Source organism: Salvelinus namaycush, chromosome 11, assembly GCF_016432855.1.
Source record: "Salvelinus namaycush isolate Seneca chromosome 11, SaNama_1.0, whole genome shotgun sequence".
In the NCBI taxonomy this organism is placed as follows: domain Eukaryota; kingdom Metazoa; phylum Chordata; class Actinopteri; order Salmoniformes; family Salmonidae; genus Salvelinus; species Salvelinus namaycush.
Window position 1 is genome coordinate 11,626,861 of NC_052317.1, and position 25,790 is coordinate 11,652,650.

Sequence of the window (25,790 nt, forward strand, 5' to 3'; positions counted from 1 at the left end):
TGCGTAATGATGGGTTGCCAGAACTGGTGGTTAGTAAACTGGCGACGTTGAGCGCCGAAGCGGTAGTAGACGCCTAAACTCAGCAAAAAAAGTAACGTCCCTTTTTCAGGACCCTGTCTTTCAAAGATATTCGTAAAAATCCAAATAACTTCACAGATCTTCATTGCAAAGGGTTTGAACACTGTTTCCCATGCTTGTTCAATGAACCATCAACAATTAATGAACATGCACCTGGGGAACGGATGTTAAGACACTAACAGCTTACAGACGGTAGGCAATTAAAGTCACAGTTATGAAAACTTAGGACACTAAAGAGGCCTTTCTACTGACTCTGAAAAACACCAAAAGAAAGATGCCCAGGGTCCCTGCGTGAATGTGCCTTAGGCATGCTGCAAGGAGGCATGAGGACTGCAGATGTGGCCAGGGCAATAAATTGCAATGTCCGTACTGTGAGACGCCTAAGACAGAGCTACAGGGAGACAGGACGGACAGCTGATTGTCCTCGCAGTGGCAGACCACGTGTAACAACACCTGCACAGGATCGGTATATCCAAACATCACACCTGCGGGACAGGTACAGGATGGCAACAACAACAACTGCCCGAGTTACACCAGGAACGCGCAAACCCTCCATCAGTGCTCAGACTGTCCGCAATAGGCTGAGAGAGGCTGGACTGAGGGCTTGTAGGCCTGTTGTAAGGCAGGTCCTCACCATACATCACCGACAACAACGTCGCCTATGAGCACAAAACCCACCGTCGCTGAACCAGACAGGACTGGCAAAAAGTGCTCTTCACTGATGAGTCATGGTTTTGTCTCACCAGGGGTGATGGTCAGATTCACGTTTATTGTCGAAGGAATGAACATTACACCGAGGCCTGTACTCTAGAGAGGGATCAATTTGGAGGTGGAGGGTCCGTTATGGTCTAGGGTGGTGTGTCACAGCATCATCGGACTGCGCTTGTGTCATTGCAGGCAATCTCAACGCTGTGCGTTACAGGGAAGACATCCTCCTCCCTCATGTGGTACCCTTCCTGCAGGCTCATCCTGACATGACCCTCCAGCATGACAATGCCACCAGCCAGACTGCTCGTTCTGTGAGTGATTTCCTGCAAGACAGGAATGTCAGTGTTCTGCCATGGCCAGTGACGAGCCCGGATCTCAATCCCAATCCCATAATAAATAAATGTGACTGGTCAATTGTGTGTGTCAGGGGCTGGGCCCAAGAGGCAAAAAATAATAATAAAAGTAACTTCATATTTTTATTATACACATTTTTTATCCAACCACAGGAGCCCGCTCTAAATGTTCAAAATACACCAGAGAGCATAATTTAGCCACAGAAGATTTATAAGTTTATAGAAAATGGTATTACTTTTTATCACAAGCACATACAGGTATCTGCCAAAATAAAGGAAACACCAACAAAGTGTGATGCGCCACCATGAGCTGCCAGAAGAGCTTCAATGCTCCTTGGCATAAATTCTATAAGTGGACTTAAACCATGGCAGGTAAATGCACTCCTACACCATAACATATACTTTGTTTCCCTCGCTTACTCAAGTGTTTCCTTTATTTTGAGAGTTACCGGTATGCCTTTGTAACAGTTTAACTTTAGTCCGTCCCCTCGCCCCGACCCGGGCGCGAACCAGGGACCCTCTGCACACATCAACAACAGTCACCCACGAAGCATCGTTACCCATCGCTCCACAAAAGCCGCGGCCCTTGCACAGCAAGGGGAACCACTACTTCAAGGTCTCAGAGCAAGTGACGTCACCGATTGAAAGGCTATTAGCGCGCACCACCGCTAACTAGCTAGCCATTTCACATCCGTTACACCTTCAGTGGGGAAGGCCGCAGTTTGGGCAGCATGCATGCCAAATATACAGCATAGACATATAATCCATAGAAGGGTTTCGTAACCTCTTACCCTGGCAATTTGACTGTTAACCTTTTACTTCAGTAGGCTAAATCAGTAGTCTTAAATACATCTACTTTGAAATAAAAGTATACACCTTACATAATTGGTTATGGGCGTACAAAAAAGAAGACACCATGTCAGATATAGAGTTGAAATGTATTCAATTTTGAGTTTGCATCCCAATATTACACTTTATATACATCACAGACGACTGACACATAACACAACTGTTTGACATAGAAACACTGGATTTTCGTTTTATTTTAAATAACGTTTATTAATTATGAAATTATGAAAAATATGAACATTCTACCCGTGAGGCCGCTAGGTGATTTGACTGCTGGAAAAGGCTACACTCATGGGTACACTAGCAATGGATGCCGGTCTTAACTTGAATAGGAACTGCCATTATGGATTATATTTCTTTGGTTGGTTGCGGCTGTCGGTTTGCCTTTTGCAGATTTCAAAATATAATTGCGGGGGAAACGTACAGTTTGGAAAGCAAATACCTACTGCTGAAAAGAGAAGACTAAATCTGTCTGTAGAAGAGAAGAAAAACATTCTCAATAACTCCCATTTTTAGCTAACAGCACTGTTTTTCAAAGTAGCTCATCTTGAGATAGGCTATTGCCACGACGAGCGTGTCGACCATCACCGTAGCCTATGGCTTCATCATTAGGTGAGTTAGTGTGCCACTGGATTAGCCTATGATATAATGTATATTTATTTCCTCCTAATATTGTACAATCTGTGTGTCGCTTCATTGGCCTGGGCTATTGTTTAAAAAAAAATTCAAGACCAGATTAATGTCAGTTTGTCAGTCAGAGTAGCCAATCATTTCAGTCATTTGTGTGGTATAAAAACAAAACTAAGCCCCGGGGCCTATGATTTCTTCATTCGGCCCTGCGCGCACTGCTCCATATCTCAAAGCCATATAAAATATCTTGGCTGTAAAATAGTTGCTATTGAGCTGAATGTTGAGAGTTGAGAAATACAGCTGAGATACCCCTCTCTTCTATAAGGACAAGGGGATGAAGCTTCCAGCGCAGTGTTGTTCCCGTAATTGCATTTTGAAACGTTATACATTCAGAACAAATTTTTTTCTTGAGCGCATTGGAAGGGGGGTGTGGGGGGGGGGGGGGGGGGGGGTAGCTTGCTCATCACAGCAGCAGGCCCCAGCACAGGCACGGAGGTCCTGAATGGCAGGCAGCTTAGCCCCAGTGATGTACTGGGCCGTACGCACTACCCTCTGTAGTGCCTTCCGGTCGGAGGCCGAGCAATTGCCATACCAGGCAGTGATGCAACCAGTCAGGATGCTCTCAATGTTGCAGCTGTAGAACCTTTTGAGGATCTCAGGACCCATGCCAAGTCTTTTTAGTTTCCTGAGGGGGAATAGGCTTTGTCGTGCCCTCTTCACGACTGTCTTGGTGTGTTTGGACCATTCTAGTTTGTTGGTGATGTGGACACCAAGGAACTTGAAGCTCTCAACCTGCTCCACTACAGCCCCGTCGATGAGAAGGGGGGCGTGCTCGGTCCTCCTTTTCCTGTAGTCCACAATCATCTCCTTAGTCTTGGTTACGTTGAGGGATAGGTTGTTATTCTGGCACCACCTGGCCAGGTCTCTGACCTCCTCCCTATAGGCTGTCTCGTCGTTATCGGTGATCAGGCCTACCACTGTTGTGTCGTCTGCAAACTTAATGATGGTGTTGGAGTCGTGTCTGGCCACGCAGTCGTGGGTGAACAGGGAGTACAGGAGGGGACTGAGCACGCACCCCTGGGGGTCTCCAGTGTTGAGGATCAGCGTGGCAGATGTGTTGCTACCTACCCTCACCACCTGGGGTTGGCCCGTCAGGAAGTCCAGGATCCAGTTGCAGAGGGAGGTGTTTAGTCCCAGGATCGTTAGCTTCGTGATGAGCTTTGAGGGTACTATGGTGTTGAACGCTGAGCTGTAGTCAATGAATAGCATTCTCACATATGTGTTTCTTTTGTCCAGGTGGGAAAGGGCAGTGTGAAGTGCAATAGAGATTGCATCATCTGTGGATCTGTTTGGGCGGTATGCAAATTGGAGTGGGTGTAGGGTTTCTGGGATAATGGTGTTGATGTGAGCCATTACCAGCCTTTCAAAGCACTTCATGGCTACGGACGTGAGTGCTACGGGTCTGTAGTCATTTAGGCAGGTTGCCTTTGTGTTCTTGGGCACAGGGACTATGGTGTCTGCTTGAAACATGTTGGTATTACAGACTCAATCAGGGACATGTTGAAAATGTCAGTGAAGACACCTGCCAGTTGGTCAGCACATACGCTAGGCCAAAGGCTTCCATGCGACAACCTGTTTGGATAATATGCTATAAAAATGTTTTGCTAATCTGATGCTGCGCATGTTGTGTGGAATTGTATTACTGTAGACATTTTTGTGAACATTTTGTAATTTCCTGGGTCTTGCCATTACATTTTTTGGGGGAAATGTGAAGTGTTCCCAGGACAGTCCCGGTTACCCATGTTGATCCCTAATTTGAACAGTTTGTTATTACAGCAGATGAAGAAGCGGAAAGAGCGTGGAGATGTGGAAATGGACAGCGAGGAGGAAGGAAAGTAGCTGAGTGTGGGAAGCGGTGTGGTGAGGAAGATTGGCGTCAGGTACAAAAATGAGAAAAAAACGTACTCCAGTAGCTCAGAAATTGAACCTGACAAGAGTGAGGAGGAATTACCTGCGGTGGCAGGTGCAATGAAGACCGCAGAGTTCGGGCCTCGTCCCGATGATGACAAGGATGATTCTGGCCAAGTGGGAGTGAGATTTTTGGAGTGAATAGATCCTTGCTTTCTGGCTGATCCATATATGGTATCAGGATAGGTGGAGAAGAGGTTAGGGACTGTTGAATCGGTTTAAAGTAACTCGAAGTGGACTTGATGATTTTTGGCATTTCTTCCATCCAGAGGCAGTGCCTAGGGACAAGACCTGTGACTTGCTTTGCTCTCCGGAGCAGGGCGCTAATGAAAGGAGTGATAACTGGAGTGGCGTTAAGTGTTGAGGAATACCAACTGAAATTGAAGATTCCCGTCGTTTGGTGCGACAGACCCGATGGAAAGCGTGGTAAAACATAAAAAAACACTGTCTGTCCTGAGTTTTGATGCAGTCTTTACCCGGCAAAGTCAAGTTAGGATGTGTCAGTTATCCTGTGAGAGCTTTTGTCCCAACCCATTACGGTGTTTTAAGTGCCAAGCTTATGGTCATGCTGCAGCAGTGTGTAGGTGGGTGATTCCTAGATGTGAGAAGTGTCCAGGAGGGCATGAGACAAAGAAATGTGTAGTATCAGTGGAAAAAGCTGTGTGTTGTAGGAGTACCCATGGTGCTGGAGTTCAGAAGTGTCCGGTGAGAGAAAGGCAGGTTGGTGTTGCCAGGATCAGAGTAGTACAGAAGACATCGCAGTGCTTGAGGCGTCACTACAGACCCGGGTTCAATCCCAGGCTGTGTCACAGCCGGCCGTGACCGGGAGACCCATGAGGTTGGCACAGCGTCGTCCGGGTTAGGGGAGGGTTTGGCTGGCCGGGATGTCCTTGTCCTATCGTGCTCTAGTGACTCCTTGTGGTGGGCCGGGCGCCTGCAAGCTGACTTCAGTCGCCAGTTGTACAGGGTTTCCCCCGTCACATTGGTGCTTCTGGGTTAGGCAAGCAGTGTGGCTTGGCAGGGTAGTATTTCGGAGGACGCATGGCTCTCGACCGTTGCCTCTCCCATGTCCATACTGGCGTTGTTGCGATGGGACAAAACTGTAACTAACAATTGGCTATCACAAAAAAGGGGTAGAAGTACAAAAATCATAATCATAAAAAATATTTTTAATTGCATCGTTTGAAACTTCCATTGGAATTGTGGAATTGGTTGGATTGTGGTGGAGTTGTGCATTCATTGAGATTCACGTGGAGTGCTGACATCACGTGGAGTGCTGACATCACTTCACCATTTGTGAAGTCCAAACGTTGCAAGGTGTTTTCATCTCGGATGAACATGTTGTGTATGCAAACGTTGACTATGTGTAATGTGGAATCTGAAACTATGGATGAGAATTAAAATATTTCTCAGAAAAAGAGAGACCAAAGATATATGTGAAAGCTATGGATGAGAAAGTTGCCATCCTAAAAAATGCTCAGAAGGCAAAACTGGCTCAGCTCACCAGCACTCAAAATGTAATTGATCCACTTCTTGTGTTTTATCAGAACTCATTGATCATACAGAGGCACGTGAAAACATTCAGTGACCTGGCTAAATATTTCATTGCACTCCAGTGTTCAGTAGGCTTACAAGCCCTACTGTCTGAACAGGAGAGAGAGCAGGACCATGACAACTAGTGTCAGCCAAAAGAAATGACAGGAAAACATGGTTGACAGTGATGGATTTGACTGCAGAAATACCATTTCCAGTTAACACAAGAACATCAAGACGTAAAAAAAGATGACAATGTTTCAGTGGTATCTGTGCAACGTAAAGTGAGCTCTGTCAGCAGAAGACCAACAGCCTTGTCCACACACGAGAGCCCAAGCTGAATTTGAGCATGCAGCTCTGATGGCGCATGCTGACAATTTGTAGCAAAAGCATGCTATAGACAGGTGTGTGCCTTTCCAACCGGCGACCGCATCTCTCAAGCCATGCATGTTTGGATACCAGGCATTCGCGAGCTCCTTACAGTGCAGATCAACAGTCAAAACCAACAGGTGAATTTAGGCTAGAGCTAAGAGCTACAAAGCTAATATTCGTGAAAACTCTTCACAGTTGTGTTCTGTGTGTGTCAGTGAGTAGGCTGATACCCCATTTCATGGACCCAAGATCCATAAAGGCTATACATTACAATATGAATGTTTAGGGCTGAATAGTGAGGTGATTTCCCTCCCAGTAAAACCTCCGTAATAAAAGCTATGATGCTAATATTTGTGTAAACTCTTCATAAATGTAATCTGTTTGTGTCACTGAGTAGGCTGATACCCCATTTCATTGACCCAAGAGCCATTGTTAAGGCTGTGCATTGCAAAAGTATGCCCCCAATGCAATTCTCAGTGGTGGAAAAAGTACCTAATTGTCATACGTGAGGAAAAGTATACATACCCTAATAGAAAGTTACTCAAGTAAAAGTGAAAGTCACTCAGTAAAATAGTATTTGAGTAAAAGTCTAAAAGTGTTTGGTTTTAAATATACTTAAGTATCAAAAGTAAATGTAATTGCTAAAATATACTTAAGTATCAAAATTAGAAGTAAAAGTGTAAATTATTTCAAATTCCTTACATTAAGCAAAGCAGAGGGCACCATTTTCTTGTTTTTAAAATGTATGGATAGCCAGGGGCACACTCCAACACTCAGACATGATTTACAGATAGCCAGGGGCACACTCCAACACTCAGACATTATTTACAGATAGCCAGGGGCACACTCCAACACTCAGACATTATTTACAGATAGCCAGGGGCACACTCCAACACTCAGACATTATTTACAGATAGCCAGGGGCACACTCCAACACTCAGACATTATTTACAGATAGCCTGGGACACACTCCAACACTCAGACATTATTTACAGATAGCCAGGGGCACACTCCAACATTCAGACATTATTTACAGATAGCCAGGGGCACACTCCAACATTCAGACATTATTTACAGATAGCCAGGGGCACACTCCAACACTCAGACATTATTTACAGATAGCCAGGGGCACACTCCAACACTCAGACATTATTTACAGATAGCCAGGGGCACACTCCAACACTCAGACATTATTTACAGATAGCCAGGGGCACACTCCAACACTCAGACATTATTTACAGATAGCCAGGGGCACACTCCAACACTCAGACATTATTTACAAAAGATGCATTTCTGTTAAGTGAGTCTGCCAGACCATAGGCGGTAGGGATGACCACGTGTTCTCTTGATAAGTGCGTCAATTTCACAATTTCCCTGTCCTGCTCAGCATTCAAAATATAACGAGTACTTTGGGTTGTCAGGGAAAATGTATGGAGTAAAAAGTACTATATTTTCTTTCGGAATGTAGCTAAGTAAAAGTAAAAGTAGTCAAAAATATGAGTAGTTAAGTACAGATACCCCAAAAAACTACTGAACTAGTACTTTAATGTATTTTTACTTCAGTACTTGTCACGACTTCCGTTGAAGTCGGCTCCTCTCCTTGTTCGGGCGGCAATCGACGTCACCGGCTTTCTAGCCATCGCCGCTCCATTTTTCATATCCATTTGTCTTGTCTTGTTTCCATACACACCTGGTTTTCATTTCCCCAATTAAGCTACTTGTATTTAACCTCTGCTTCCCATCATGTTTTGTGTGTAATTGTTTCATGTTGCTGTGGTGTCTTTTTACGTGCTTTCCTTTTGTTATGTTCCATGTTTTTGAGAGCATTTTATTTATGTTGTGCTCTCGCTTTGGAACTTTAATAAAGTGTGCCTGTTTACATCACGCTACTCTCATGCACCTGACTTCGCCTCTTTTACACACGCTGACAGTACTTTACACCACTGGCAATTCTGAAGTCTATACATACACACAGTGGTGATTTTAGCATGTAAATCTTGGTGGGGCAAACCCCCAAAAATGTTTTTAGATGCGTGCCAGCGAAGCCACAACACTAAACAATACATTAATTTCACTATAACTGTGACAAACAATGCCCACAAACTGTTAGGGCCTACATAAAGCTGTCCCAACAGCAGAGCTTTCTTTTCAGCACCATGGAGTGAATCCTTATCACTGCTACATCTGGCTATCAGTGGAGCCTTGTCTGGCAGCGAAACAGTTCATTCAGCCTCATTTAATGCCTTTTTAAAAAACATAGCTGATATGGCTGACTTGCTTAAACAAATGTGGTTCCTACTGACAGTTGAGATGTACAAACTATTTTGATTAAGACATTAATGAGCGAACTAGGACGGATGTAGTCAATATAACTATTTGTTCAGCACTATTGAAATGTACAGCGACAGAATTCTGAACATGGGCCGTTCTTACAGTTTTCTCTCTGTACACCAAGACAGAACCGTAAGATAAATAAAAAGGGCATATAGGCAGACAATGAAAGCTCTTAAAATATTTGATGACGTTTCTCTAAAACAGGCTATAGGCTACATGTGCACCACCAAGTCAGAACACTAGGCTAGGTTATGATTGGGAAAGGGACCAAATTATCAGGGTGAGGCACATGGGCTACTAACAGCTTACTACACAACATACACATAGTATTACTTTCTTAGCTACACTATACATATCTCCCTGGAATAGTACATAATTTATGAAGCAGCATACAATACATTTTTGGACTCACCATTGTGCTGTGCTCACTTGAACAGGATTTTGGCGCGGCGGTCCTTCCTGTGGTCAAATTTGTCATGAAAAGTCTGGCAATCAAATCAAATAAAACTTTATTTGACACATGCGCCGAATACAACAGGTGTAGACCTTACCGTGAAATGCTTACTTACAAGCCCTTAACCAACAGTGCAGTTCAAGAAGAGTTAAGAAAATATTTATCAAATAGACTAAAGTAAAAAATAATAATAAAAAGTAACACAATAAGAATAACAATAACGAGGCTATTTACAGGGGGTACCGGTACCGAGTCAATGTGCGGGGGTACAGGTTAGTTCAGGTCATTTGTACATGTAGGTAGGTGTGAAGTGACTATGCATAGATAATAAACAACGAGTAGCAGCAGTGTACAAAGGGAGGGGGATCAATGTAAATAGTCTGGTGGCCATTTGATTAATTGTTCAGCAGTCTTATGGTTTGGGGGTAGAAGCTGTTGAGGAGCCTTTTGGTCCTAGACTTGGCACTACGGTACCGCTTGCCGTGCGGTAGCAGAGAAAACAGTCTATAACTTGGGTGACTGGAGTCTCTGCCAATTTTATGGCCTTTCCTCTGACACCGCCTATTATAGAGGTCCTGGATGACAGGAAGTTTGGCTCCAGTGATGTACTGGGCCGTACGCATTACACTCTATAGCACCTTACGGTCAGATGCCAAGCAGTTGCCATACCAGGCAGTGATGCAACCGGTCAGGATGCTCTCCATGGTGCAGCTGTAGAATCTTTTGAGGATCTGAGGACCCATGCCAAATCTTTTCAGTCTTCTGAGGGGGAAAAGGTTTTGTTGTGCCCTCTTCACAACTGTCTTGGTATGTTTGGACCATGATAGTCGTTGGTGATGTGGACACCATGGAACTTGAAACTCTCGACCCGCTCCACTACTGGGGGCCTGTTCGGCCCGCCTGTTCGGCCCGCTTTTTCCTGTAGTCCACGATCAGCTCCTTTGTCTTGCTCACATTGAGGGAGAGGATTGACAGCATGGCCAATGTATTCACTAGCTTTTCTGTCCCAAAGTGTTGCATGTGAATGTTTATGCTTTTAAGCTTGGAAAAGTGACCCTTAAACCCAGACTTGGACCACACACCCACTCCACTGAATAGCAGGCTAGTGATTGCTTTGCAACGATGTGTAATGTTTATGTCCAATGGCCGATGAGCACCGATACGTTTTATCTATAATTTCTCTTCATATGACAAGAAAAGGATTTGCCAGTAGATCGTCGACTTGATTTATGACGACTGCTTGTCTAGCTTGCTAGCTATAGTTTTTAACGTATGATGTTAACACGATCAGTCCAATCAAAGCTACGGTAGATTTAACGTGATTTGAGGTCGTTTTATCAGTGGCCAATGACCTTGAGCCTTGGATTGGCACTTCTGATGTAAATCTATGGCAGCACCCAAAGGGGCTTGAACTTTCTAGCTCTCCCTGTAGATTTTGCAGTGATGTAGTATCCCCTGAGTGGCAGAACACTGAGCCAATCATGGCGCAGCTAGAGATTACCTTACGCTCTGTATTTTCTGCCGGCTGCCCCTCCACCTGCATTTTGGAGCTGCCTTACTCAAGAAAGCAAAAAAGAGACCATGTTTGTATGTGGCTTTATTATCTCAATTATACGATTTTGTACATTGTTTCCAAACTGATATGTGACACGTATTAATCCCAAAATAACATGCAAAACAGGCAACCACAAATGTTTTTTTATTTTATCTGCTAAAAAGGTTGGGCTCTGCCCTGAATGATGAGTCGCCACTGCATACAGAGTGCAATTTCAACAGTGTTTTTGGTCAAGTTAACTAATTATTGTATTTTGTATAATTTATATAACAACATTACAAACTTGTTTAGCATTATCTAGTCAAATTGTTGCATGATTCCGCTATTTTCATCCGTTTGCATCAGTTTCAATTGGGGACTTTTATTTTGAAGGCGAGCCGCCGATTACACTATAGTTTCTCACGACACAGGTGGACAAATCGAAGGAGAAATGGCGAAGAGGTGGCTACCCTTTTCGCTCCTGTTTCTAGTTCTCTCCCTGTACTGTGCTGCGTCGGCTGATAACAGCGGCCTTAAGAAAATGAAGATGCAGTTTGCAACAGGACCACTTCTTAAATTCCAAATCTGGTAAGTTAAGCGAGGACAACAAGACACTTTGAGCAGACATCTTGTCTTGTTGTTCAGCTAGCATCAGCTACTTGGCCGTATGACGTTAGCTGTGAACAGCTAGTTAAATCCTGTTAGCTAATTCTGCTCAGGAAATTGGGTGGGTGCAGTCAAAGAATCCTTACAGTATCCATGTAACACCGTATTTTGGTTAGCTAGCAACATCCAAATGTTTATGTAACTAAATTACAAACGTGTTTTGTCTGTTGTTAATGAATCTGTAGTTGCGAGGTTGTAAAAAAACAAACATACCATTCTAGTTACTTCCGCTGTCAAATAGCTAATTTTGCGATTTGCGTCCCCATGTGGTCACTACCGGTTGGATTAATATCTACCATGTCAAGAGAATGGGATTAACTCAGACCAAGGGATGTGTTTGGAATGTGAAATGCCTTTTAAGTATTTTAATAATGCATTTGGACAGTAGATAAACCGTGTGCAATACAGCAATGGAAGGTCACCTCATGCTTTGCAGGCAGCATACAATGCATGGAAGTCACAACAAGGGAACGAAGATAACCTTGGACTCTTTGATGTTTAGGGTTGTTTGGCTGTGGCCAAGTGTATATAGCCTTGACTCTAAAGACTGTTTTTTTTCAGCGTGTCTCACTGTCTGTTCCCCTGTGGCCCGGTTTGTCTATTTCTCTCTCCTTCTCTCACCCAGCATCTCCTGAGGGTATAAGCGGGTGTTTGAGGAGTACATGCAGGTCTTGTACCAGCGGTACCCAGACATCCGCATTGAGGGGGAGAACTACCTTCCTCTACCCCTCTACCGGTAAATTACACTGTGTGCCACCATACTGTGTAAACACTTGACGCGTGTTGCAATGTATTCTCCCTTGTGGTTGTTATCAACAAGTTGCCCTCCTTTGAACTCAGAGGTTTTTGCTTTTTCGGACACTTGTAACTGCCATTTCCTGCCATCTAAAGCAAAATATTGTCTTGTATGATAACGGATAAAGTAAAAAAAAAAAAAAAAAAGTATATCTGTATGTATGTTTATAAAATTAGTTATATAGTGGTGCAGCCTGTCTTTGGGTAGAACCGTCTCTCTGGAAGTTGACGTTATTATCTTCTTGTTTGCTGTCCTCAGCCACGTTGCTTCCTTCCTGTCCATGTTCAAGCTGGCACTGATCGGACTGATCATTATCGGCAAGGACCCCTTCGCCCTCTGCGGTATGCAAGCCCCAGGCATCTGGGTCTGGGGTCAGGAGAATAAGGTAAGACTCTCTCGTATGTTTAAAATTTGACATAACACTTGGTGTTAGCATCACAGGCATACCGGCTCTAATGGAAATTAAAGGGTAGATGTAGACAAGAATAGTCAGTACCTCAAGAGACACACTGTACCCATGGGATGTCATTAATGACTCATTTGGGACAGTGAGTAGATGATGCAGTCTTTGTTTGTGTGTATTGTCAACCTGGATCTCCAAGGTAACATGTTGGTGTGTTTCCCTGGGCTGGGTACACAGACAGAAGGGCTATGGAATTTTGCGCCCTTGTCCTTGGCAGAACCGATGTGCATATTGACCAATGAAACATTTTAACTTGAAGTTCAACTTTTGCTCGTAATTGATTGATGGTGATATTGAATTTCTCTTTCAGATTTATGCCTGCATGATGGTATTCTTTTTCAGCAACATGATTGAAAACCAGTGTATGTCAACAGGAGCTTTTGAAGTCACATTAAACGGTAAGGCTCACTTTGCGTAAGTATGCACAAATCCTTTACGGACCCTGCATAGACGTCATTGTAAAATACCACACAGAAGTGTTGAGAGTTGATGTGTTTGTACCTCCCTGGGCAGATGTGCCAGTGTGGTCCAAGCTGGAGTCGGGTCACCTGCCCTCCATGCAGCAGCTGGTCCAGATCCTGGAGAACGAGATGAAGATGAACGTACCCATGGACCACCGCTCCTAACCCTGCCTTTACGCCCCCCTCGGATGGAGCCAAAGACCCCTCCACGTACGCAACCCTCGTCCCCCATCTTCTATCCACCGCAATTTGCACAGTGGAAAGAACCACCATCGCACACACACCCAATACCTCAGATACATTTATTGTGTGGTATGGGGTTTGTGCACTTTCATATTGTATTTACATGACCATAGTTGTCAAATTAGATTACTCAACCTACTCAACTCATTTTTTTGACAGAACTTCAAGGACATTTTATTTATTTATGCACTTGATGTTTTGGATGCACTTGATGTACTCACTTTTCTGTCTCTCTTTCTTTTCCTCTGCAGGTTTGAGGTGGGTTTCTCAATGGACTGTGAGGTGATGTTTATGAAGGTCTGCGCTGAAGGCAGGAAGACTGCTAGCTCAGACTGGATGTCCCCATCGCTTCTCACCACGTCTCTACGAGATGCCCCTCCCCTAATGCTGGACTGGGATCCACGGCAAACCGTGATGGCCATTTTCTCTACTATTACTACTGCAGATCATTCATCCTGGTGCAATAAATGTTCAGCTTTGGCTCTTGCGCTCACAAGGATCAATTCAAGCTCAACAATGTTGACTTTCATGTGGATGGTCAGATTAATATTAAGGTCTTTAGTTAGCCAGTGTTTTTATTTTGACCCATTATGTGTAGTATAACCATTTGTTAGTCTTAATTTAACTTAGTTACATGTAGAACATCTTACATAGTCTGATCATGAGCATTTGAATAACGTTTAACATTTAATTTCTGAATTCTGGTCATTTTTGAATCTTTGCATAGCTGGAAGTGGAGCGAAGACGATGAATAAATGTTTAATGGTGAAAGAGCTGTGTGAGCGCTGTCTGTTTGCTGGGACAAGATGAATGGATTTGTTGTTGGTATGAGAACAAGTAAATCATTTTCTAAAGTGACTAGGCGAATGAGGGCAAGACAACCACACCAGCCATATATCAAAGGTTAGGTACATGTAGAATCCAGGAGGGTACTATTTTTGTAAGAAACAGGCCTACAGTTTCATCGTAAATTTAAAAGACCTATGTAAATAGAGTTAAAGAAAACAGGAAACCAACTGCTAGACAAATGTATTGATTTTGAATTTGCACACTAAGGATAGACCATCTGGCATCTCATTATCCACCCAGATAAGGTTTACATGGTTTGGGGGAATCAGTGGTTAGGGTTAAGTAGATCACCAGGTTAAGACATTTGGTTAAATCCTTATCTAGTCAAGCTTCTACGAACTTCTAGCACATCCTTGTGTAAAGGGCCCTGCAAATTAGGCAGAGACGTCAAGAAAATTCCTAGAAACTCATGGAAAGCAAAACTTAACGGATCTCTTTAATAAGAGACTTCCGTTAGAGATAGCGTTCCACAACTGAAGCTACTGTGTAAATGGTCAAAACCAAATGAGTGATAACCAAATAACTAGGTGTGTTGCATGGAAAGATGTCCCCTACTGTAATTCTTAGCACCAGAAGCAATCTACCACTATATCTTACAATGCCACTTAATGAGAGTAAATTGCTGCCCAAAGAACATCGCAATCATAACTGTCTAAAATGCTATCTAGACTTGTATAGAGAAGCAGCCTACAGGAGCATATTTCCCAACTAGGTTCAATGATTTAGAGTTTATTTGGACTGGAGCAGTGCAGGTTGAGTCTCTTAAAAATGTGATTTTACAGTGTTTTATATACACTGCTCAAAAAAATAAAGGGAACACTTAAACAACACAATGTAACTCCAAGTCAATCACACTTCTGTGAAATCAAACTGTCCACTTAGGAAGCAACACTGATTGACAATAAATTTCACATGCTGTTGTGCAAATGGAATAGACAACAGGTGGAAATTATAGGCAATTAGCAAGACACCCCCAATAAAGGAGTGGTTCTGCAGGTGGTGACCACAGACCACTTCTCAGTTCCTATGCTTCCTGGCTGATGTTTTGGTCACTTTTGAATGCTGGCGGTGCTTTCACTCTAGTGGTAGCATGAGACGGAGTCTACAACCCACACAAGTGGCTCAGGTAGTGCAGCTCATCCAGGATGGCACATCAATGCGAGCTGTGGCAAGAAGGTTTGCTGTGTCTGTCAGCGTAGTGTCCAGAGCATGGAGGCGCTACCAGGAGACAGGCCAGTACATCAGGAGACGTGGAGGAGGCCGTAGGAGGGCAACAACCCAGCAGCAGGACCGCTACCTCTGCCTTTGTGCAAGGAGGAGCAGGAGGAGCACTGCCAGAGCCCTGCAAAATGACCTCCAGCAGGCCACAAATGTGCATGTGTCTGCTCAAACGGTCAGAAACAGACTCCATGAGGGTGGTATGAGGGCCCGACGTCCACAGGTGGGGGTTGTGCTTACAGCCCAACACCGTGCAGGACGTTTGGCATTTGCCAGAGAACACCAAGATTGGCAAATTCGCCACTGGCGCCCTGTGCTCTTCACAGATGAAAGCAGGTTCACACTGAGCACATGTGACAGACGTGACAGTCTGGAGACGCCGTGGAGAACGTTCTGCTGCCTGCAACATCCTCCAGCATGACCGGTTTGGCGGTGGGTCAGTCATGGTGTGGGGTGGCATTTCTTTGGGGGGCCTCACAGCCCTCCATGGGCTCGCCAGAGGTAGCCTGACTGCCATTAGGTACCGAGATGAGATCCTCAGACCCCTTGTGAGACCATATGCTGGTGCGGTTGGCCCTGGGTTCCTCCTAATGCAAGACAATGCTAGACCTCATGTGGCTGGAGTGTCAGCAGTTCCTGCAAGAGGAAGGCATTGATGCTATGGACTGGCCCGCCCGTTCCCCAGACCTGAATCCAATTGAGCACATCTGGGACATCATGTCTCGCTCCATCCACCAACGCCACGTTGCACCACAGACTGTCCAGGAGTTGGCGGATGCTTTAGTCCAGGTCTGGGAGGAGATCCCTCAGGAGACCATCCGCCACCTCATCAGGAGCATGCCCAGGCGTTGTAGGGAGGTCATACAGGCACGTGGAGGCCACACACACTACTGAGCCTCATTTTGACTTGTTTTAAGGACATTACATCAAAGTTGGATCAGCCTGTAGTTCATTTTGAGTGTGACTCCAAATCCAGACCTCCATGGGTTGATAAATTTGATTTCCGTTGATAATTTTTGTGTGATTTTGTTGTCAGCACATTCAACTATGTAAAGAAAAAAGTATTTAATAAGAATATTTCATTCATTCAGATCTAGGATGTGTTATTTTAGTGTTCCCTTTATTTTTTTGAGCAGTGTATATTTCCACACTATGAGGTTGAAATAATACTGTGAAATTGTGAAAATTATGATCATGCCCTTTTAGTGTATAAGAGTTGTTTGAAAAGACTGCCTGAAATTTCTTCCTGTTTTGGTGGGTAGGAGTTTTGGCCTGCCTGGTGATATCACCAGGTGGTAAATTAGTCCCGTGTGGCTCAGATGGTAGAGCATAGGGTTGTGGGTTTGATTCCCACGGGGGACCAATAGCAACAAATATGAAAATGTATGTACTCACTAGTCGCTCTGGATAAGAGAGTCTCCTGAATGACAAATGTAAATTAGTTCATATTTCATCATCAAATTTTATTGGTCACATACACATGGTTAGCAGATGTTAATGCGAGTGTAGCGAAATGCTTGTGCTTCTAGTTCCGACCATGCAGTAATATCTAACAATTAATCTAACAATTTCACAACAACTACCTTATACACACAAGTGTAAAGGAATGAATAGGAATATGTACATATAAATATATGGATGAGCGATGGCCGAACGGCATAGGCAAGATGCAGTAGATGGTATAGAGTACAGTATATACATATGAGATGAGTAATGTAGGGTATGTAAACATTATATAAAGTGGCATTGTTTAAAGTGACTAGTGATACATTTATTACATCCAATTTTTAATTATTAAAGTGGCTAGAGATTTGAGTCAGTATGTTGGCAGCAGCCACTCAATGTTAGTGATGGCTGTTTAACAGTCTGATGGCCTTGAGATAGAAGCTGTTTTTCAGTCTCTCGGTCCCAGCTTTGATGCACCTGTACTGACCTCACCTTCTGGATGATAGTGGGGTGAACAGGCCGTGGCTCGGGTGGTTATTGTCCTTGATGATCTTTTTGGCCTTCCTGTGACATCGGGTGGTGTAGGTGTCCTGGAGGGCAGGTAGTTTGCCCCCGGTGATGCGTTGTGCAGACCTCACTACCCTCTGGAGAGCCTTGCGGTTGTGGGCGGAGCAGTTGCCGTACCAGGCGGTGATACAGCCCGACAGGATGCTCTTGATTGTGCATCTGTAAAAGTTTGTGAGTGTTTTTGGTGACAAGCCAAATTTCTTCAGCCTCCTGAGGTTGAAGAGGCGCTGTTGCCCCTTCTTCACCACGCAGTCTGTGTGGCTGGACCATTTCAGTTTGTCCGTGATGTGTACGCTGAGGAACTTAAAACTTTACACGTTCTCCACTACTGTCCCGTCGATGTAGATAGGGGGGTGCTCCCTCTGCTTCCTGAAGTCCACGATCATCTCATTTGTTTTGTTGACGTTGAGTGTGAGGTTATTTTCCTGACACCACACTCCAAGGGCCCCCACCTCCTCCCTGTAGGCCGTCTCGTCGTTGTTGGTAATCAAGCCTACCACTGTAGTGTCGTCTGCAAACTTGATGATTGAGTTGGAGGCGTGCATGGCCACGCAGTCATGGGTGAACAGGGAGTACAGGAGAGGGCTGAGAACGCACCCTTGTGGGGCCCCAGTGTTGAGGATCAGCGAGGTGGAGATGTTGTTTCCTACCCTCACCACCTGGGGACGGCCCGTCAGAAAGTCCAGGACCCAGTTGCACGGGGCGGGATCGAGACCCAGGGTAATGACGAGTTTGGAGGGTACTATGGTGTTAAATGCTGAGCTGTAGTCGATGAACAGCATTCTTACATAGGTATTCCTCTTGTCCAGATGGGTTAGGGCAGTGTGCAGTGTGATTGCAATTGCGTCGTCTGTGGACCTATTGGGGCGGTAAGCAAATTGGAGTGGGTCTAGGGTGTCAGGTAGGGTGAACACAGGTATAAATTAAACCTTGGAAACAGGAGACAAAGGGCTGTTAGACATGGGTTTGATTTTAGACACATGAAAAGTGGGATGAATACAGAGGGTACGGAGCAACAGAAGACGAACAGCAGAGGTGCTAATGACCTTGGGAAAGGGCAGATAAACAGGGGGGAAAGTTTGCCGGACTCCACCCGGAGGAGCAGATCCCGGGTGGACAGCCATACCTTCTGTCCGAGACAATACTGGGGAGCCGGGGTCCGGTGGCGGTCCGCTTGTTGTCGATACCTGGAGGTGGTCTTGAGAAGAGCCGACCGGGCTCTCTTCCAGGTACGACGACAGCGGCGTACAAACATCTGGGCCGAAGGTATGCCGACCTCTTCTTCCTCTTGCTCAGGGAAGAGCGGGGGCTGATAGTCCAGGGAACAATCAAAGGGAGAGAAACCCGTGGCAGAGCAAGAAAGGGTGTTGTTTGCGTATTCGACCCACACTAGTTGCTGGCTCCAGGTGGTGAGGTTGGCGGAGACCAGGCAGCGAAGAGAAGTTTCAAAGTCTTGGTTGGCTCGCTCCGACTGGCTGTTGGACTGTGGGTGGAACCCGAAGGACAGGCTGGCCGACGACCCAATGAGTGTGCAGAACGCTTTCCAGAACCGGGACGAGAACTGAGGACCCCGGTCAGAGACAATGTCTACTGGGAGTCCATGGATCCAGAAGATGTGCTGCACCTTGAGCTGGGCCATCTCTTTGGCGAAGGGTTGCTTTGGGGAGAGGAATGAACTGAGCGGCTTTGTAAAACCGATCCACTACTGTCAGGATGGCGGTGTTGCCTTCAGATGGGGGGAGACCCGTGACAAAGTCCAGGGCTATGAGAGACCAGGGACGATGAGGGACAGGCAGAGTTTGAAGGAGACCAGCCAGAGCTTTCCGAGGAGTCTTGTTCTGCGCACAGACCGTGCATGCGGCGACGAACACGGAGAAGTCAGGAATCATGGTAGGCCACCAAAAGTTTTGTCGCACAAAGGCCAGAGTCCGACGGGTGCCCGGGTGGCAGGCAAGCCTGGAGGAGTGGGCCCACTCCAGGACCGAGGAGCGGACCACGTCAGGAACAAACATCCGGTTATCTGCCCACCCCGGGTTTGGCTGGGAACGCTGCACCTCACAAACCTGCTTCCCTATCCCCCAGTTGAGGTACGAGGTGGGAAGGATGGTCTCAGGTTCCGGTGTTGTAACCGTGGGGCTATAGCGGCGCAATAGCGCATCCGGCTTGACATTCTTGGATCCCGGTCAGTATGAGAGGGAGAAGTACAACCGGGTGAAAAGCAGGGCCCATCTAGCTTGCCTGGAATTGAGACGTTTGGCGGTGCGGAGATATTCCAGGTTCTTGTGGTCGGTTCACACAATGAACTGATGTTCCGCTCCCTCCAGGTAGTGCCTCCACTCCTCCAACACCATCTTCACCGGGAGAAGCTTACGATTCCCCACAACGTAGTTCCTCTCCATGGCATTGAGGCGATGGGAGAAGAAGGCACAGGGATGTAACTTGAGGTCCAGAGTAGAATGCTGGGACAAGACAGCTTCCACTCTGATATCTGAAGCATCGGCCTCCACCACGAATTGGCGAGACGGGTCAGGATGAACCAAGATAGGAGCTGTGATGAAACGGTGTTTGAGATCCCGGAACGCCCGGTCAGTAGCTGGGGACCATATGAACGGAACCTTGGGAGAGGTGAGCACAGACGGGGGAAGCCCCTGAGCGGTTTCCTTAATCTCCGGCAACTAAGTTAGGAAGCCCACCTATATGTTTGTAGTGATTGGGTTTTATTGATACACTATCCCAAGTGTAATTAATAACTTCACCATGCTCAAAGGGATATTCAACGTCTGCTTTTTTATTTATACCCATCTACCAATAGTTTCCCTTCTTTGCGAGGCATTGGAAAACCTCCCTGATCTTTATGGTTGAATCTGTGTTTGAAATTCACTGCTCGACTGAGAGACTTTACAAATAATTGTGTGGGGTTCAGAGATGAGGAAGTTAGGGCTGTTATGGTGACCGTATTACAGCCACACCGGCAGTCACAAGTCATGACCGCAGTCAAATTACACGTGACCGTTTAGGCACGGTAACTAGGCTTCTCCAAGCTCTGATGCTGCTGATGGTCATTAGTAGCCTACCAAACTTGCATGGTACTCAGCACTCTATTGTCCCTCTAATCACTCTGACCTCAATACAAATGTAATCGAAAATCTATTCAAATACTTCATGAGAGCCCATGAGCTCATGTTGTGCAACATTTCTATAGGCAATTCAATTGTGTGAGAACATTTACATTTACATTTAAGTCATTTAGCAGACGCTCTTATCCAGAGCGACTTACAAATTGGTGCATTCACCTTATGATATCCAGTGGAACAACCACTTTACAATAGTGCATCTAAATATTTTAGGGGGGGGGGGGGGGGGTTAGAAGGATTACTTTATCCTATCCTAGGTATTCCTTAAAGAGGTGGGGTTTCAGGTGTCTCCGGAAGGTGGTGATTGACTCCGCTGACCTGGCGTCGTGAGGGAGTTTGTTCCACCATTGGGGTGCCAGAGCAGCGAACAGTTTTGACTGGGCTGAGCGGGAACTGTACTTCCTCAGAGGTAGGGAGGCGAGCAGGCCAGAGGTGGATGAACGCAGTGCCCTTGTTTGGGTGTAGGGCCTGATCAGAGCCTGAAGGTACGGAGGTGCCGTTCCCCTCACAGCTCCGTAGGCAAGCACCATGGTCTTGTAGCGGATGCGAGCTTCAACTGGAAGCCAGTGGAGAGAGCGGAGGAGCGGGGTGACGTGAGAGAACTTGGGAAGGTTGAACACCAGACGGGCTGTGGCGTTCTGGATGAGTTGTAGGGGTTTAATGGCACAGGCAGGGAGCCCAGCCAACAGCGAGTTGCAGTAATCCAGACGGGAGATGACAAGTGCCTGGATTAGGACCTGCGCCGCTTCCTGTGTGAGGCAGGGTCGTACTCTGCGAATGTTGTAGAGCATGAACCTACAGGAACGGGTCACCGCCTTGATGTTAGTTGAGAACGACAGGGTGTTGTCCAGGATCACGCCAAGGTTCTTAGCACTCTGGGAGGAGGACACAATGGAGTTGTGAGAAAACAGAGTTTTGATGGCTTCTATTAAAAAAGCAATTTCCCATCAGCTTTCCATAGGCTACTATATTTATTTCTCAACTTTCCTAATATTAAGCACATTGCTTCTCTTTACAGCAGGAGTTTAGCCTACCTGGCTGGCATGAAAATGAACCATGGGAAAAGTGTCCTCCATTTGCTATTAACAGTTGAAGTCGGAAGTTTACGTACACTTAGGTTGGAGACATTAAAACTCATTTTTCAACCACTCCACAAATGTCTTGTTAACAAACTATAGTTTTGGCAAGTCGGTTAGAACATCTAATTTGTGCATGACACAAGTAATTTTTCCAACAATTGTTTACAGACAGATTATTTCACTTATAATTCACTGTATCACAATTCCAGTGGGTCAGAAGTTTACATACACTAAGTTGACTGTGCCTTTACAGCTTGGAAAATTCCAGAAAATTATGTCATGGCTTTAGAAGCTTCTGATAGGCTAATTGACATAATTTGAGTCAATTGGAGGTGTACCTGTGGATGTATTTCAAGGCCTACCTTCAAACTCATTGCCTCTTTGCTTGACATCATGGGAAAATCCAAAGAAATCAGCCAAGACCTCAGAAAAATAATTGTAGACCTCCACAAGCCTGGTTCATCCTTGGGAGCAATTTCCAAACGCCTGAAGGTACCACGTTCATCTGTACAAACAATAGTACGCAAGTATAAACATGCAGCCGACATATCGCTCAGGAAGGAGACACGTTCTGTCTCCTAGAGATGAACGTACTTTGGTGCGAAAAGTGCAAATCAATCCAAAATCAACAGCAAAGGACCTTGTGAAGATGTTGGAGAAAACAGGTACAAAAGTATCTATATCCACAGTAAAATGAGTCCTATATCGACAGAACCTGAAAGACCACACAGCAAGGAAGAAGCCACTGCTCCAAAACCGCCATAAAAAAAGCCAGACTATGGTTTGCAACTGCACATCGGGACAAAGATCATACTTTTTGGAGAAATGTCCTCTGGTCTGATTAAACAAAAATAGAACTGTTTGGCCATAATGACCATCGTTATGTTTGGAGGAAAAAGGGGGGTCTCGCAAGCCGAAGAACACCATCCCATCCGTGATGCACGGGGGTGGCAGCATCAGGTTGTGAGGATGCTTTGCTGCAGGAGGGACTGGAGCACTTCACAAAATAGATGGCATAATGAGGCAGGACAATTATGTGGATATATTGAAGCAACATCTCAAGACATCAGTCAGGAAGTAAAAGCTTGGTCGCAAATGGGTCTTCCAAATGGACAATGACCCCAAGCATACTTCCAAAGTTGTGGCAAAATGGCTTAAGGACAACAAAGTCAAGGTATTGGAGTGGCCATCACAAAGTTCTGACCTCAATTCTATAGAAAATTTGTGGGCAGAACTGAAAAAGCGTGTGTGAGCAAGGAGGCCTACAAACCTTACACAGTTACACCAGCTCTGTCAGGAGAAATGGGCCAAAATTCACCCAACTTATTGTGGGAAGCTTGTGGAAGGCCACCCGAAACGTTTGACCCAAGTTAAACAATTTAAAGGCAATGCTACCAAATACTAATTGAGTGTATGTAAACTTCTGACCCACTGGGAATGTGATGAAAGAAATAAAAGCTGAAATAAATCCTTCTCTCTACTATTATTCTGACACTTAAATAAAGTGGTGACCTAAAACAGGGAATTTTTACTAGGATTAAATGTCAGGAATTGTGAAAAACTGAGTTTGAATGTATTTGGCTTAGGTGTATGTAAACTTCCGACTTCAACTGTAAGTGCATAGATGACGTATTTTTTACCCCTGCCCCTGTTTCGAGACAGGTGCATGATAATGGTCCATTCTAAATCCAACACATTTCACAAATATATTTTTTTATATAAGTTAAGACGAGATGAAATCAAAAATAGTCTTATGGGTGACAATATTATCCTATCACTTATGTATTATCACTTGGGAATGATGCTCAGCTTGTGTGCAGTAAGGAAGAAACAGCGCATGCCTTTTTCTTGCAAATTTTCAAATTATAGTTGCACACCTCATGGAACCTAGCCCATAGGCCTATATGTTTGTATCACAACTAAAGTGGCAAAATAACTGTTAAAATTAAGCACATTAATCCGCTTTACAACCGGTGTAGAGCCTAACTGGCATACATAGGCGGTACATGACTTTCAAGTTTGGGGAAGAAATTTTCACCATAAAAATGACCCTTTATAATAAAGCCTTACATGCATAATCGCATTCACGGTCACTTTTGAGAGTGGTGTTTTCCCGCTAATGGATTAATGGCTGTGAGAAAGACCCGATCACATGACGGGAATTTGCTAATAAGAACTGAGATATCTGAGAGAATCATGTGAGTCAGAGGTGTTTCGAAGCCGAGAGAAGGGAATTATAATTATTATATCCAGTCCAAGGGCACAACGGCAGCTGGCCACAAAAAGGCATGGATATTTTTAGGAGGCATTACGGTCACAATGGGGATGCCACAGTGAAATTCAAGTCATTATCAAGTGCTTGTCAAATTGTGAATGAGAGACTGATGAAGTGTGTACATCATGCGCAACAAACAAAGCAGGGCTCATGACTTTCACCTTTTTCAAATCATCATTAGACTCGCATCATGCAGCCTTAGAATGTATAAAAAGTCTCAACGTATAGCCCAACGTTTGTATCACAACTAAAGTTGAACAAATAACTCTAAATTAAACATATAGGAGGACCTGTTTTGTTGGTAACCGCTCAACACAGAATAGCCGCATGTGCGCATTCCCTCAAATTGTTTAGAGAAAATAACCTTTTTATACTGAATAAAAATATAAACGCAACATGCAAAAATGTAAAAGATTTTACTGAGTTACAGTTCATATAATGAAATCAGTCAATTGATATAAATGAATTAGGCCCTAGTCTATGGATTTCACTTGACTGGGAATACAGATATGTATCTGTTAGTCACAGATAATTTACCTTAAAAAAACGTAGGGGAGTGGATCAGAAAACCAGTCAGTATCTGGTGTGACCACCATTTGCCACATGCAGCGCGACACATCTCTTTCGCATAGAGTTGATCAGGCTGTGGATTGTGGCCTGTGGAATGTTGTCCCACTCCTCTTCAATGGCTGTGCAAAGTTGCTGGATATTGGCGGAAACTGGAACATGCTGTCGTACACGTCGGTCCATAGAATCCCAAACATGCTCAGTCAGTAACATGTCTAGTGAGTATGCAGGCCATGGAAGAACTGAGACATTTTCAGCTTCCAGGAATTGTGGAAAGATCCTTGCGACATGGGGCCGTGCATTATCATGCTGAAACATGAGGTGATGGCAGCGGATGAATGGCATGACAGGATCTCGTCGTGGTATCTTTTTGCATTTAAATTGCCATCGATAAAATGCAATTGTGTTCGTTGTCCGTAGCTTATACCTGCCCATACCATAACCCCACTGTCACCGCGGGGCACTGTTCACAACGTTGACATCAGCAAACCGCTCGCCCAAACAACTCCATACACGTGGTCAGTGGTTGTGAGGCCGGCTGGACATACTGCCAAATTCTCTAAAACGATGTTGGAGGCAGTTTATTGTAGAGAAATTAACATTAAATGATCTTCCAACAGCTCTGGTGGACATTGCTGCAGACAGCGTGTTAATTGTACGCTCCCTCAAAACTTGAGACATCTGTGGCATTGTGCTGTGAGAAAAAACTGCACATTTTAGAGTGGCCTTTCATTGTCCCCAGCACAAGGTGCACCTGTGTAATGATCATGCTGTTTAATCAGCTTCTTGATATGCCACACCTGTCAGATGAATGGATTCTCTTGGCAAAGGAGACATGCTCATAGATGTAAACACATTTGTGCACACAGTTTGAGATAAATAAGCTTTTTGTGCATATGAAACATTTCTGGGATCTTTTATCTTTACATCTTGTGTTTATATTTTTTGTTCTGTGTATTTTATTCAGCTATGTTCAATTGTATTCTTCATATTATAAATAATATAAAACAATGCCACGGAATTCTAAGAACATTTTGTCTGCTAAATGAGCAGTGTAGCCAACAGCCATATGGCATAGCCAGATCAGGGCCTAACTATTCTGTTCTTCTGAAATAGACTACATTTTCTTCATATCATATTTCTTAAATAAATATTGGATTCATTGTGATTGTGTACGCTATATTAAACAAATGTATTATATATTTTTTAAATG

General features: G+C 44.7%; 1 pseudogene; it reads left to right on the forward strand.

Moving 5' to 3' along the window:
- Nucleotides 1-11,228: 11,228 nt before the first annotated feature.
- Nucleotides 11,229-14,215, forward strand: LOC120055819 (annotated as a pseudogene).
- The last annotated feature ends 11,575 nt before the right edge of the window (nucleotides 14,216-25,790 follow it).